Consider the following 14,823-nt stretch of genomic DNA (forward strand, 5'->3'; position numbering starts at 1 on the left):
GGTGGTGGTTTAGTTGCTCAGCCATGTCCGACTCTTTGAGACCCCATGGACTGTAGTTTGCCAGGCTCCTCCATTTGTGGGAATTCCCAGGCAAGCATACTGGAGTGGGCTGCCACTTCCTCCTCCAGGGGATCTTCCTGACCCAGGGATCAAACACGAGCCTCTTCATCTCCTGAATTCTAGGTGGATTCTTTATTGCTGAGCCACTGGGAAAGTCCACACACTTACGCACACACTGTGTAACTATCAATCTGTATACCTTAAATATCTATATTCACATTTATATTTTACACGTATGTTTAAATGAAAATGCAGTTCACTGGTGGCTCAGATGGTAAAGAATCCGCCTACAATGCAGGAGACCTGGGTTTGATCCCTGGGTTGGAAAGATCCCCTGGAGAAGGAAATGGCACTCCAGTATTCTTGCCTGGAGAATTTCAAGGACAGAGTAGCTTGGCAGACTACAGTCCATGGGGTCACAAAGAGTCAGACATGACTGATCGACGAACACTTTAAATGAAAATAGTCTTCAGCAATCCATACAGTTGTTTTGACCTATTTTTTTCACTTAACAATGTGTCTTAAACATTTTTCCATATTATCCGATAGGCCCATGTCTTTAGCTTTTCCATTACTCTGCAAAGGTTGTTTTTCTTTCTTGCTTTCTTCTTTTCATGATGCTTATATATTACACCATTTCATCTGGTTCATTAAGAATTTAGTCCATTTTCCCTGGGGCGACAATGACAAAGGGGCAAAGGCTGCATTTATATGAATGAGAGTAAAAAAGACACAGGCCAGGCCTTCTCAGTGCCCCTCAATTCCCTCTGTACGTATTTCCAGCCTGGCTTTGTCCAGGAAGCATCAGGTGTGAGAGGCTTGGCAGAAGCCAAGCTGACCTTCTTCTGTGAGCAGCAGTCCTCAGTCATGGGTCCCCGGAGTGACTGTTAGTCATTGAGTTGTGTCCAGCTCTTTGCGACCCCATGGGCTGTAGTCCACCACGCTCCCGTGTCCATGGAATTCTCCAGGCAAGAATACTGGAGTAGGTAGCCATTCCCTTCTCTAGGGGATCATCCTGACCCAGAGATGGAACCTGGGTCTCCTGCATTGCAGGCATATTCTTTACTGTCTGAGCCACCAGGGAAGCCCACCATGGGGGCATTTCAAAGGCTTTGAGGGACATGGCTTGCCTGTGAGCTTAAGCTGATGTGGAAGCTGGGATGCATTCAAATGAAATATTTATCATCTGTCATCTTAGCAGCAGCATCCTTTATCATATGCATGTACACACCCCAACAAAGGCTGAGGGGTGAGCAGCAAACCGTGGCTGGGAGCACAAGTTTTGGGCTGAGACTGAACCTGGGGACTTCATTGGTGGTCCAGTGGTTAAGACTTCACCTTCCAATGTGGGGGGTGTGGTTCGATCCCTGGTGGAGGAGCTAAGATCCCATATGCCTCATGGACAAAAAACCAAAACATAAAACAGAAACAATATTGTAACAAATTCAAGACTTTAAAAAAATGGTCCACATTAAAAAAAATAAATAAATAAGACTGAACCTGGAGTCCCAGACTTGACACTTGCTATGTGTCTTGGATGTGTCACTTAGACTCTCTAACCTCAGTCCTCCTCATTTGTAATGTGAATGAATAGTGCCGACTTGATTGCATTTTGAGAGCATTACCTGGGATTCCATGTGCAAAGCCCTTGGTGCAGTGACAGCCACGTGGTCAATGTGCAGATGGTGGCCCCTGGCATGCTCTTAGTGCTCTCCCAGGTGGGAGGAAGGCAGAGCCCCCTCCCCCCCCCCTCTGTATTTCCACTCATGAGGTTGCTTTCTTTGGATGGACTTTAAGTACTTTTTGGTAGTCATGTACAGATGTGAGAGTTGGACCATAAAGAAGGCTGAGCACTGAAGAATGGATTCTTTCAAACTGTGAGGCTAGAGAAGACTCTTGAGAGTCCCTTGGACAACAAGGAGATCAAACCAGTCAATCCTAAAAGAAATCAACCCTGAATATTCGTTGGAAGGACTGATGCTGAAGCTGAAGCTCCAGTACTTTGGCCACCTGATGGGAAGAGCCGACTCATTAGAAAAGACCCTGATGCTAGGAAAGATTGAAGGCAGAGGAGAAGCGGATGACAGAAGATGAGATGATTGGATGGCATCACTGACTCAATGGACATGAGTTTGAGCAAACTCTGGGAGATGGTAAAGGACCAAGAAGCCTGGCGTGCTGCAGTCCATGGGGTCGCAAAGGGTTGGACATGACTTAGCGACTGAATAACAACAACAACAAAGTACTTAATGGAGTTATTTTTCTTCAACCTCTGTATGAAGCACGGGGCAAAGATACAGCCCTGCTCTCATTTGACAGAAAGATAAATTCAGACCCAGGGATGTAGAGGTATGTCAGGGCTGGTGGAAGAGTATCAGGCCAATTTAGGGAGATGGAGTCCTTGGATACTGACTGGCTGTGTGGCCTGCACGGTCACTGCCTTCTGATCCCCATTTTCATGACTCAAATTGAGCCAACTTGTGGGGCTACCTCATCACTAAGATCTCTCCCACACCCAGCCCTCTGACCTCAAGGCAGCAGTAACTTGAGGGGAGCAAGCAGTCTCCCCTCTTTCAATGGTTCCCTCATTCTGGGTGGACGTTTCTGAGGCATTAAGCATGGGTGGTCAGGCCAACACTCACTAGTACCCAAAAGAGCCCTGGAAGTTGTCTGGATTTGGCAATGGCCAGCATACACTTGGGGTGGGAGTGGTGGTGGTAGTGAGATAACCATCGTGCCCATTGCCTCACTGGAATGTACTTTCTCTCCCTGAGTGTAGCTCAGTTGGAATGACATATGATCATCCTTCCTAGTCATTTGGGAAGATGAATGACTCTTAGTCATCAGAGCCCTTGCACAGCCTTCTCTTGGCTAATGTCTATTGAGACATCAGTCTATCCAGAGTGCCAGGACTGGAGAATTTCAGGCTTTCCACTGAGTTAAGTGGGAACCAGCAGAGTCCTCCTAGGCTAAGCAGAAGCCCAACCTGCTGAAGTCGAGTAAGGTTACAGACATATTGTGTTCAACACATAGAAGGGGGGACTTCTCTGGCAGTCCAGTGGTTAAGACTTTGTCTTCCAGGGCGTGAGAGTTTGATCCCTGGTCAGGGAGTTAAGATCCCACATGTCTCGAGGCCAAAAAACCAAAACATAAGACAGAAGAAATTGTTGCTCAGTCACCCAGTCATGTCCAACTCTTCCAACGAATATTCAGGATTGATTTCCTTTACGATTGACTGGTTTGATCTTGCTGTCCAAGGGACTCTCAAGAGTCTTCTCCAGCATCACAATTCAAAAGCATCAGTTCTTTGATGCTCAGCCTTGTTTATGGTCCAACTCTCACATCTGTACATGACTACCGGAAAAACAATAGCTTTGACTGTGTTGATAGCTGGCAAGTGGCAACAGCAAGAGACTGTCAAGGGCAACTCACCCAAAGTCAAAACATGGTGCTGATGTGAGAGTGGGAAGTTGGCAGCTCTAATCTTCATCCCGGTGAAACAGTGTGAAGGAGGGAACAAGTGACCAATGTTATGAAGACTGTGTCTCAGGCTGCAATAGGGAGACAAAGATTGTTCTTTTCTTAATTATTATTATTGGAGTATAGTTGCTTTACAATGTTGTGTTAGTTTCTGCTCTACAATGAAGTGAACCAGCTAGAAGCATTCATCTACCCGCTCCCTCTCACCTTCCCCTACCCCTCTAGGTCATCACAGAGCACCGAGCTGAACTCCCTGTTCTATATAGCAGGTTCCCACTAACTATCCCCTCCTCCGCCCTCTTTTTGCTGCAGAATTGGACATTAGGGGAGAAATCAAGTGACATCTTGGAGAACAGTGTTGGTTGGGACAGAACAAGGCTAGAACCTAATCTCTTGATGCCTGATGCTATATTCCTTCTACTGCATTACTTCTATGAGCTTACTTCTCATAGAGTAGTAAGTAAGTAAGTAAGCTTACTTCTTCTAGAGTACTTCTGCTGTACTTCTATGAGCTTACATCTGGGTCTCCTTGTTTCATAAATCTTTACAAATTTCAGAAAGTACTTGGGCAACTAAGGGATGGGGTCAGTCAGTAAAATTAAGGACCTTGATTTTGAATTCCTGTTCCTCAGAATATTTGCCCTCATCCAGCTCCTGTGGTATGGACTGTGTCAGCTTTTAGCAGCTCCTGCAGCCAGGACTCCCTGTCTCTTGCATGTGCTTTCTCCAGATTGTCTTTTTTCCCCTTTTTATCAGCTGGGTCATGTTTTCCCTTCCACTTCCAAATTCAGTCATGCTTCACATTTTGACTGCTTTCCCTGGTTCTGTGAACCCTCTCCAAGTTGCTTGTATCTTTCAGCCAACAGGCTGCCCAATGTGTTTCCACTGGTCACTTCCCTGGAGCCTCTCACAGTTTCCTCGATAGTCCTTGACCCCTATTCTGAAAGGGCCAGGGCTTACCCCACTCAGTGCATGCTGAGTAGTATTCCATTGTATACCTGTACCACATCTTCTTGACTCATTCATCTCTCAGTGGACATCTAGGCTGCTTCCATGTCCTGGCTATTGTAGATAGTGCTGCCGTGAACACTGGGATACATGTGTCATTTTAAATTATGGTTTTCTCAGGGTATATGCCCAGTAGAGGTATTTCTGGGTCATAAACCATAAAAAGGAATGACATTGGGTCATTTTTAGTGATGTGGATGGACCTAGAGTCTGTCAATGTGAAGTAAGTCAGAAAGAGAGAAACAAATATCATATATTAGTGTGTATGTGTAGAATCTAGAAAAATGGTACAGATGAACATATTTGCAGGCTGGAATAGAGATGCAGATGTAGAGAGCAGACATGTGGACACAGGGGGAGGGGTGTGTGTGATGAACTGAGAGATTGGTATTGACATGTATGCACTATCATGTGTATCAAAGATAAGGAGCTCAGCTCGGTGCTCTGTGATGACCTAGTTGGATGGGAGTGGGGTAGGAGGGAGGTCCAAGGGGGAGGGTATATATATATGTGTATATATATATATATGATTCACTTTGTTGTATAGCAGAAACTAACACAACATTGTAAAGCAGTTATGCTTCAGTTAAAAGAAAAATACATGCTCTGTTCTTTCCATCCTCCAGTTGGCCTTTGCTCTGACACCTTATCATTCACGCAGACCCCTCCCCTCTCCAGAGTGTCTTTCAGGATTAAAGTTAGGTGAATGAGGCTCAGACACACAATTTGAGAGGCTGACAAAACCCCCAATAACCAAAGCTTAAAAAAAAACAATGGATTTTTTGCATTAACTTAGTTTTTTTTTTTTTTTGGTTTTTTTAAAGGCTATTACATCACACTATTATTTCTCTTCCTTACTGAGCTTTTGGGGACCTCCTGAAATTTTGTGCCTGAGATGAATGCCCCGTTCATTTTACCCTAGACCAGACCTGTCATTCATTCTCCATCTCACTGTGTTCTTTCCTCCTGATTTTTCTCCTAGTCATTCTTTCCTGTTATCCCTCTAGCCTTCTGGTCCTTGTTGCCTTATTCCTTGTTAATGAATGTTCTGTCGACATCTTTTTCCGGATTGTTAATAAAGATGTTAACACATTCTCTAGGCCTCACTCCAACCTCTCCATAGCTTGTGTGCTAACTGGGGCCCTTCGTTCAAGAAAAGAAACTGCATTTCATCATGAGTTGTATTGTTTACTGTCTCCCAGCGAGCATTTCCATATTCCCTGGGTCTCTGTTATCCTCAGCCAAGCACCTTCATGGCTCATGTTCGAGACCTGCTGAAGCTCCACGAATGGCTTGAGAGATAAGCCCCTGTAAATTAATCCATGTGAATGTTGGGAGCTGACAGCATGCGTGGTCTGGCCAATTTGGATTAATTTTTCAAGGGAGATTTGGGTAGAGGCCATGTCAAGAGCTTCTCTGAAGTCCTACTCTCTCATCTCGGCTCCAGTCTCCTGGGCCATCTGCTTGTTTTGGTCAATCAGGAAAAACATCGCTGCCATAGTCAGATGTGACTTGCTCTTTATAACCTAGTTTTTCTTCCTGTGCTTCATCAGCCACATTAAAATATCCATCTCCCGTGAGCCTGCTTGTTTCAGAAGCAGCTAGAACTAAATTTACCTTTCTTTCTTTTTGTCAAAGGAAAAGAGAGATTTTATAACATAAATCTGGCGAAATACAAGGATACTGTAGAATGATACATCCTTTGTAAATAGGTACATGCTTTTAGCAGCTCACATGTTAAAGAAGATGGTCGTTTTCTTTGTTCTTCATTAAAGTAGAGAATGCCGGTAAAATGAATTTGGGAAATAGAGAACAACATTAAATCACCGTTGTCGTAACATCCTAAAATAACCACATGGGTTTACATCCCGGTCCATTTCCTTCTAGTCTTTTTTACATATTTATTTATGCTGTGGATGCAATTTTATATCTTCGCTTTCATCTAGCAAGGTATGAGAATAGTCTCTGTATCATTACCTGATCATTATAACCATCAGTTTTAAGGATTTTCTGCTCTATAATTCACATAAATCTTTCTTTTAACAATTTAATCACTTGCCTTTTGTTGGTCACTTAGGTGATAAACAACAATGAAATGAACATCTTTGTGCACATCATTTTCCTTAGTTGGGATGAGTCCCCTGGTTTAGATTCCTGATGGTGTAATTACTGTTAATACAGGGGAATGGTAAACACATTGCTAAAATACTTTACAGAAGAGTCTGATCAAGCAACAAGGCTACTATCAGCGTGTGAGGTACTTCTTCCTACTCCTCTTCTTGCACTGAGTGAAAGTAATTTTTATCTGTGAGTTACTGTTACCCTAAGAGTTTCTCAGCTAGACATATAAATAATTGTGGCACTCTTTAGAGTCCTCTGATCTGTTCATTTTTTCATGCTAACAGCATCAATGATAGGAGCAATAACATCCCAGCTGTTACCTGTCATATTCCTTCCACCAGCGCTGGCTGATAGAAATATATTTGAGCCATATATGTATTGTTAAATGTTCTAGTAGACATATTAATCAAGGTAAACTCAAACAGATGAAAGTAATATTAACACTATTTTATTTAACATAATGTGCTCAAAATACATTTCACAATTTGACTTGTGGCATTAGCTATGTTTCTGGTGCTCAAACATGGCCTTCAACCAAAAAAGCCAAAATGTACCGTTAAATTCTCTCTTCCTTCTTTTGGGTAGGCTGTTAAAGTCTTTTCTGGATTTTTTTAGTCTTGAGTTCAGGTTTACCCAGAAGTTGACTCTGAGACAGGGACTTACTGTATGGGTTACTTATTTGGGAGGTGATTCTAGGAGGCAGAGGGGAGAATGCTAAGAGATGATGAGAAAGGTGGCAATATGCACTTCTTGCCCTGGGCACCTGAAACTTAACCCTACTGGGAACCATCTGAGAATCTTGGGATGGAGGGACATACATCAAAATTGCTCCCTTGAAGATCAAAGCACTGGGGCGTCTACTCACTGATCCTGGTCCTGTCTTTATTAGCTGTGCTTGTCCCCAGGGGTGTTCACTAGGTTGTAACTACTTGGGGCCAAGCACAATTCATGGTGCTGGATGAAGTCCTTGGGCAAAGAAAAAAGACACAGACTCTTGAGAGCTTTGGAGACTGTTTGCATAATTTCTAGTGAACTCAAATGGGTCAAGGATGTAGGGTGGGGCCTCAGCAGCACTGGTCCTTTGGTCTATGTCAAGGAACACTGGAATCTTCTTGAATGGACATAACCTCAGTCAAGTCATTCGCAGTTAATAGTCATCATGGTTGGTTCAGTCTGAATTCTTATATACAAGCAATCAGAAACTGATTCTGGCTAACCAGGCAAAAGGTAATTGATGGAAAGATGTTGACGACTTAGATTGTAACAGGACTGAGGAGGATGCTGACCAGGTTTGGAAACGGGATGGAATAGACTTTTGCTGAATAATGTATGTAGTAAACTGGCAGCATAGTTAACATCTTTTAGTGGAACAGAATGTCCTATGGTCCCTTTGTTTGTTCTAGGGCAAGGAAAAAGGTCACGCTGGTTTATTTTCAGAAGGTCGCCATCTAAAATTATCCTCCTACTTATATTATACACAATGGAAGAAAGATGATGCCCCAATAAGAAATCAAGTTGCTATGAGGGAATAAGTGCTGGGCAGCTAAAAATGGACAAAGGACACAGAAAAAGAGATCAGAATTTCTGGTGAAATCTGAGTAAGATCGTGCAGATCAATTTCCTGGTTTTGATGATGCATTCTGGTTGTGTGAGACGTCACCATTGGGGGAAGCTGGGTGATGGATATTGGGGAACTCTTCTGTACAATATTTTTGCAGCTTTTCATGAGTCCGTCATCATTTCACAATAATAAGTTAAAAAAAAAGAAAAAGGGAAGGAAATTGGCTTGGAGATTTAGATCCTCCTTTGGAGTAGAATTTGGAGAATTCACCTTCACTTCCAACCTTCAAGGGCACCAAAAATCACTGGAGCCAAATCTTCAGATCTGTACATACTCTGCAAGCCTTCTAGACCTGGGAAGAGTGACACACCCATTTATTTGGATTCCAATGGGTCTCTTGTCCTAGACAATTTATTATATTTTTTGAAGTTTAACTTTGAAAATTTGACGTTAATCTACAATTAATTGGGTGAGACAGCAGACAGGTCTGAAGTGGGATGAGTGTCTACAAGATAGGATTTGTACAACTCTCAGCTCTGTTTCAATAAGAAGGGAATGTGGCAAGACCACTTCTGTTGAGAGAGTACTCCAAACAGCAGCTCTTTCTTTATGTGGCTTCCTAGCCAGAGAATATTCTGGGAGAGATTATTAAGTTCTAGAATGTGATGATTGGCATGAAGATAGTCAATCCCCTAAAGAAAGTGAAAAAGACCCCGATGCTGGGAAAGACTGAGTACAGGAGGAGAAGGGGGTGACAGAGGATGAGATGATTGGATGGCACCCCTGACTCAATGGACATGAGTTTGAGCAAACTCCAGGAGAAAGTGAAGCCCAGGGATGGGGAAGCCTGGTGTGCTGCCGTCCATGGGGCTGCAAAGAGTCAAAGACGACTTAGCAACTGAACAACAACAACAAGAGAAAATGAGATGCTTCCATCCTTTCTTCTTGCAGTGCTTTAATGTCAATGGAAGTAGAGTCTGGACCCTTGGGGGCAGGAACTGGTAACACCAGCTCAGAGTGCTGTCAATTTGGGGTGTGTCCACAACTCTCAGGTAATGGGAGTTAGGGAGCCATTCTTGTCTAAGCGAGATCTATGAGACGTCTACCTTCATTTAGCCATTAAAATTTCCACTAATAATTCTCTAAGGAGAATTGGGCCAATCAGACTCATTCTATTGTGATGGACTTAGACAGATTTAATCTAAGCAATAATAATAATTCATAATGATAGAAAACACTGAGCTGTAATCTTCCCACTGTCTTAAGTTGTCACCTGGGAGTAAATCAAATGTTTAGGGAGGTGCTTCTGCATCTGCAGGGCACCAGGGCTTTGCTGAATCAGTGAACAGCTGCAGGAGAGGTGGGGGGCCGCAGATGGTTCTGCAGGGGCTGGTTTCCTACTCTGTGCCCTGTCCAACCCGGGAGTAGGGGTGGTGGCTCACATTTCATGTCATCAGCCTTCTTCCCGGGAAGGTGAGGTCTTTTAGGGGTGTGATAGGGGTGTGATCTCATTCTTCCTCCCAGCATTTTCTGGAGGCTGATTGGGATCTGCTTTGGGGATGCTGCTGGAAGATACCTTTGTTTCTCCCAAGACCCCTTCCACAGCTCACTTTCTTCTGAAGCCTGCAGCAAAAGAGCCCACTTTGCTGGCCTTTTCCAGGGAGTTGTCAGGGAGTCACACGGTGTCTCTGCAGAGGAACGAACACTCATCCTCTCCTCGTGTCAGGGGTTTGGAGCTGGGGAGGGCTCCGTGTTCTCCCAGCTCCACCAGGATGGTGACCTTGCCTGGGTTGTCTGCCCTCCCTGGTCCTCAGTTTCCTGTGGAGATGGGAGGGGTGAGTGCATCATGCGGGATCTTTTGTTGCAGCTCCAGAGCACCTGGGCTTCAGTAGTTGCTGCAGATGGGCTTCTTAGTTGCTCCACGGCATGTGGGATCTCAGTTCCCCGACCAGAATTCAAATTCATATCCCCTGTATTGCAAGGCAAATTCTTAACCATGGGGCTAGCAGGGAAGTCCCTGTAGTGACTTTTTTTGTTTTTTAATGAATAACTATAGTATTTAATGGATACAGTATTCTTTTAAAAAATTTTTTGTTTTTATTTTTGGCTGCACTGGGTCTTCATTGCTATGTAGACTTTCTTTAGTTGAGTCTATCGGGGTCTACTCTCTAGATTAGTGTGTGGACTTCCCATTTCAGTTCTATCCTCTTTTGTTGCAGAGCATGGCTCTAGGACAAGCGGGCTTCAGTAGTTGTATTATATGGGCTTAGTGGCTCTGTGGCATGTGGGATCTTCCTTGACCTGTGTCTCCTGCATTGGCAGGCAGATTCTTTACCACTGAGCCACTAGGGAAGCCCCTAGTAGTGACTTTTAGATGCAGACTGTTTACACCCTGACTCAGCCATTTATGAGCTGTGGGATGTGGGCAGGCCATTTGCCTTTGCAGAACTGAGTTTCCTCACCTGTGAAGTAGAGAACAGATGCCTGCTCATAAGGATGAGAAGAGGAGAAAGTGCAGATAGAGCACCTAGCAGGCTGCCCGGCACATAGTAGGTCCTCTCTAAGTGTCTCTTCTGGATCCTTTCCTTCCCTGCCCCCCTGCCATGCTGCCCGTCTGCTGGTAATATCCTCCCTTCCTTCCTCTTTTGTTTCTAATTCCCTGGAGAACTGACTTTTTCCAGGATAATAGATGTTTGACTTTGTGATGCAGAAGGAAGTTCCTCTTGCTAGAAAATGCTTCCCCATCTGTTTGAGATTCCTTATCAAGGGAAAAAAAAATTATGTTTACATTGAAGTAGAGTGACATTTGGTTTTACCTTCTGTGGTAGGTAGAATAATGACACCTCCCCTCCCATACACACAGACACGAATATCAGGTCCTTGCCCCTGAAACCTGTAAATGTTACTTTTCTAAGGAAAAAGAGTCTTTGCAGATGTGATTAAATTGAGGATTTTGAGATGAGGAAATTAACCTGGATTATGGAAGAGGGTCCTAAATGAATTCATAGGTATCCTTTTAAAAGAGAGGCAGAGAGGCCTTCCCTGTTGGTCCAGTGGTTAAGAGTCTGCCTGCCCATGCAGGGGACATGGGTTCAATCCCTGGTCTGGGTAGATTCCACGTGCTGTGGTGCAACTAAGCCCATACACCACAACTACTGAAGCCTGCATGGTCTAGAGTCGGTACTCCACAGCAAGGGAAGCCACAGCAATGAGAAACCCAGACACTGCAACTGGAGAGGAGCCCCCACTTGCCATAACTAGAGAAAGCCCACAAGCAACAGTGAAGACCCAATGCAGCCCCAAAATAAATAAAGTTGGGAAAAAAAAAAAAAGAGGCAGAGAGATACCCTACACAGAGGAGAAGACAGGGTGGAGCAGAGAGAGATTTGAAGGTGCTGGCCTTGAAGGTTGGAGAGATGTGGTCACGGGCCAAGGAATGCCGACACCCACCCGATGCTGGAGCAGGACAAGACCAGATTTCCCCCTAGAAGCTCAGTGACCAGAGCTATGGTCCAGCCCTCAGAGGCTAACACCGCAATGTTGGTAGTCGGGTTTCATCTGACCTGTCTGTCTCGATTGCCTGGGTGAGATTATCTGTCTGTTGAGGAGCTTGAGGCTGGTCAGGACTGCAGGCACAGAGGACGTGAGATGCTTAGGAGACCATGCCTTGACTTGCTGCATCTTTATAAGACAGGAGGATATCTTAGACCTGTGGTTCTCGTTGGCCTCGTTGTGATGTATGATCCACTGTGAAGTGGTGTGCACATAACTTGTTAGCAGTATTAAAATGTAGACTTTTGCAGATGATTCACTTTGTTCAATCAGTGAGGGCAGGGGACTTCTCGGGTGGTCCAATGGTTAAGTCTTTACCTTCCAATGCAAGGGGTGCAGGTTTGATCTCTGGTCAGAGAGGTAAGATCTAACATGCCTCGTGGCCGACAAACTAAAACATAAAACAAGAGCAATACTGTAACAGATTCGATAAAGACTTTAAAAAAATGATCTACATCCAAATAAAATAAAATGAAATAAATTAGGCCAGATTCATGGTGCTTTCACTAACTTGCATTCTGAGATGCTCTCTTGAGTAAGGTAGAATGGGGTGGGGTTTTAGCACACTGGGAATTGCCCACAATTTGGGAGACACTCCTCTGGCAGGAGAGCCATGGAGATAAAAAGAATCTGAGAGCCATGCCAAAGGACAAAAGAATCTGAGAGCCATGCCAAAGGACCACTTACCCCTTCCCTCCAGTCCACAACTACAAGTCAGAAGTATGTGATCTCCCCACCCTTGTGCCCATGGCAGACACCACTAATTGATCACAGCACTATTAGGTTTGAACTTAGACACTGAATCCTTCTTAAGATAGAGCTTTAGTTATCAACTATCAACTCATCTGTGTTGACATATGTGGTGGCATACATTGGCCATTGCTGCTAATTCCTCCCAGAACTTTAAGACACTACGAATCTGCACCAGTTCCCATCAGGCAGGCTGGTCTTTCAAAGCTCCTTTCTAGGCATCTGTAGGCAAGAAGTCTGGCCTCCTTTAGGGTTTCCCCAGTGGCTCAGCAGTAAAGAATCTGCCTGCAATGCAGGAGACACTGGTTCGATCCTTGGGCCAAGAAGATCCCTTGGAGGAGGGCATGGCAACCCACTCCAGTATTCTTGCCTGGAGAATCCCATGGATGGGGGAGCCGGGCAGGCTCCAGTCCATGGGGTCACAAAAAGTCAGACGTGACCGAGCATGCACGCATGCTGGCCTCTTTTCTGTGATCAGGATAGTCTGCAGGAAGTAAAGCCAGTTCCCAGTTTGCCTCTGTTCCCCTTTCAGAGCTATGGCAGATGTCACAGCAGAAATTGTGCCTCTGGCTTTTCTCTGGGTCACAGATCACAGAGGAGGCATGGACACTGAATTTAGATGTCAGAAACTCTCTTGTGATGGGTGTTGGGCTGCTTTTTTTTTTTTAAAGGTGAGAATCTTGATCAGATGCCTTGAGCACTGTCACGCACTTGAGGGGCGGCGAGGGGAGGGATGTATCCGAGTTGTCCGGGAAACCGTGCTCTCCCCCATTGTTTAGGACTGGGGCTCTGAGCTGGCCACCTGAGAGGAAGAGATAGGAGGGGACAGCGGTGAGGAAGGAGGTTTTGCGCCTCTGGTGCCTGGGACTGTGGGTGGTAGTGGCTGTGGGGATGATGGGGGGCGAGGGAGGAGGAGGAGTGGGGGTAAGACAGTGCAAGGCTGAGTCCTGAATGTTCACAGCAGGTTGGTTTGTGGATTTATTTATCTGTTTGGTATTATACCCCTGAGAGTGGCTGGAGAGGGACGGCTGCCATGTCTTTGCTGAAAGGAAAATGACCATGGCTGGATTTGCATTAGGAATTTCCTACTGGGGCTGCCTAGTGACGTGTTATTTGCTCAGTCATATCCGACTCTGCGACCACACCGACTGTAGCCGACCCTTTGAGACCTCCTCTGTCCATGGGATTCTCCAGGCAAGAATACTGGAGTGGGTTGCCATTTCTTTCTTCATGGAATCTTCTCAATCCAGGGATCAAACCCACATCTCCTGCATTGGCAGGCAGATTCTTGGTCACTGAGCCACCTGGGAAGCCTGCATATATACACTTCTATGTATAAAATAGATAACTAATGAGAACCTGCTGTATAGCTCAGAAAACCATCCTCAGGGCTCTGTGGTGACTTAAATGGGAAGGAAATCCAAAAAAGAGGGGATATATGTATACATATAGCTGATTCATTCACTTTGCTGTACAGCAGAAACTGACACAGCATGTAAAGCAACTGTATCCCAATAATTTTTTTAAAAAAATTTGTACAAATGAATTTATTTAGAAAATGGAAACAGACTCACAGACATAGAAAACAAACTTATGGCTACCAAAGGAGAAAGGGAGTGAAGGATGGATAAAACAGGAGTTTGGGATTAGCAGATACAAACTATTATAATAAAATAGACAAATAACAAGGACTTACTGCATAGCACAGGGAACTATGTTCAATATCCTATGACAAACCATAATGGAAAATAAAATGAAAAAGAATAGATAATATAGATATTTATATGTGTATAACTGAATCACTATTGTATACCTGAAGCTAGCATAATATTGCAAATCAACTATGTGTGCATGCGTGTTCAGTTGCTTCAGTCGTGTCCAGCTCTGCGACCTCATGGACTGTAGCCTGCCAGGCTCCTCTGTCCATGGGATTCTCCTGAAAAGATAGTGGCATGGGTTGTCATTTCCTCCCCTGAGAGATATTCCTGACCCAGGGATCGAACACTTGTCTCTTGTGGCTTCTGCATTGGTAAGCAGATTCTTTACCACTGAGCCACCTGGGAAGAACCGCATATTTCAGTTTAAAAATGGACATAACTTTATTTCTCTATTGTGAGCTCCAAAGTGATCCAGACCCTGATTTGCCTTCTCAAAAGTGTCAAGTCTATTGCGGGGAGGGGAGTCAATACTTGCCTGCTGAGTGGTGAGGTCAGCTGGTTATATCTATGGGAAACCAGTGCCATGGCTTTTTTGTTGTTGTTTGAAGGCTAAAGTAATACATAATTTTGGAG

General features: G+C 44.5%; 1 protein-coding gene and 1 long non-coding RNA gene across 3 annotated transcripts in view; both read left to right on the plus strand.

Annotated features, from left to right (window-relative positions):
* Positions 1 to 14,823, plus strand: part of NTRK3 (neurotrophic receptor tyrosine kinase 3) — a 424,805-nt gene that overhangs the window by 171,907 nt on the left and 238,075 nt on the right. The gene's annotated exons all lie outside the window — the stretch shown is intronic.
* On the plus strand, positions 625 to 8,440 carry LOC145530532 (uncharacterized). The gene is made up of 2 exons (XR_014071872.1): positions 625 to 1,496; positions 5,099 to 8,440. It is a non-coding gene; the product is annotated as an uncharacterized LOC145530532 (long non-coding RNA).

This window comes from Giraffa tippelskirchi, chromosome 12, assembly GCF_054371585.1.
Source record: "Giraffa tippelskirchi isolate mGirTip1 chromosome 12, T2T-mGirTip1v1.2.pri, whole genome shotgun sequence".
Taxonomy (NCBI): domain Eukaryota; kingdom Metazoa; phylum Chordata; class Mammalia; order Artiodactyla; family Giraffidae; genus Giraffa; species Giraffa tippelskirchi.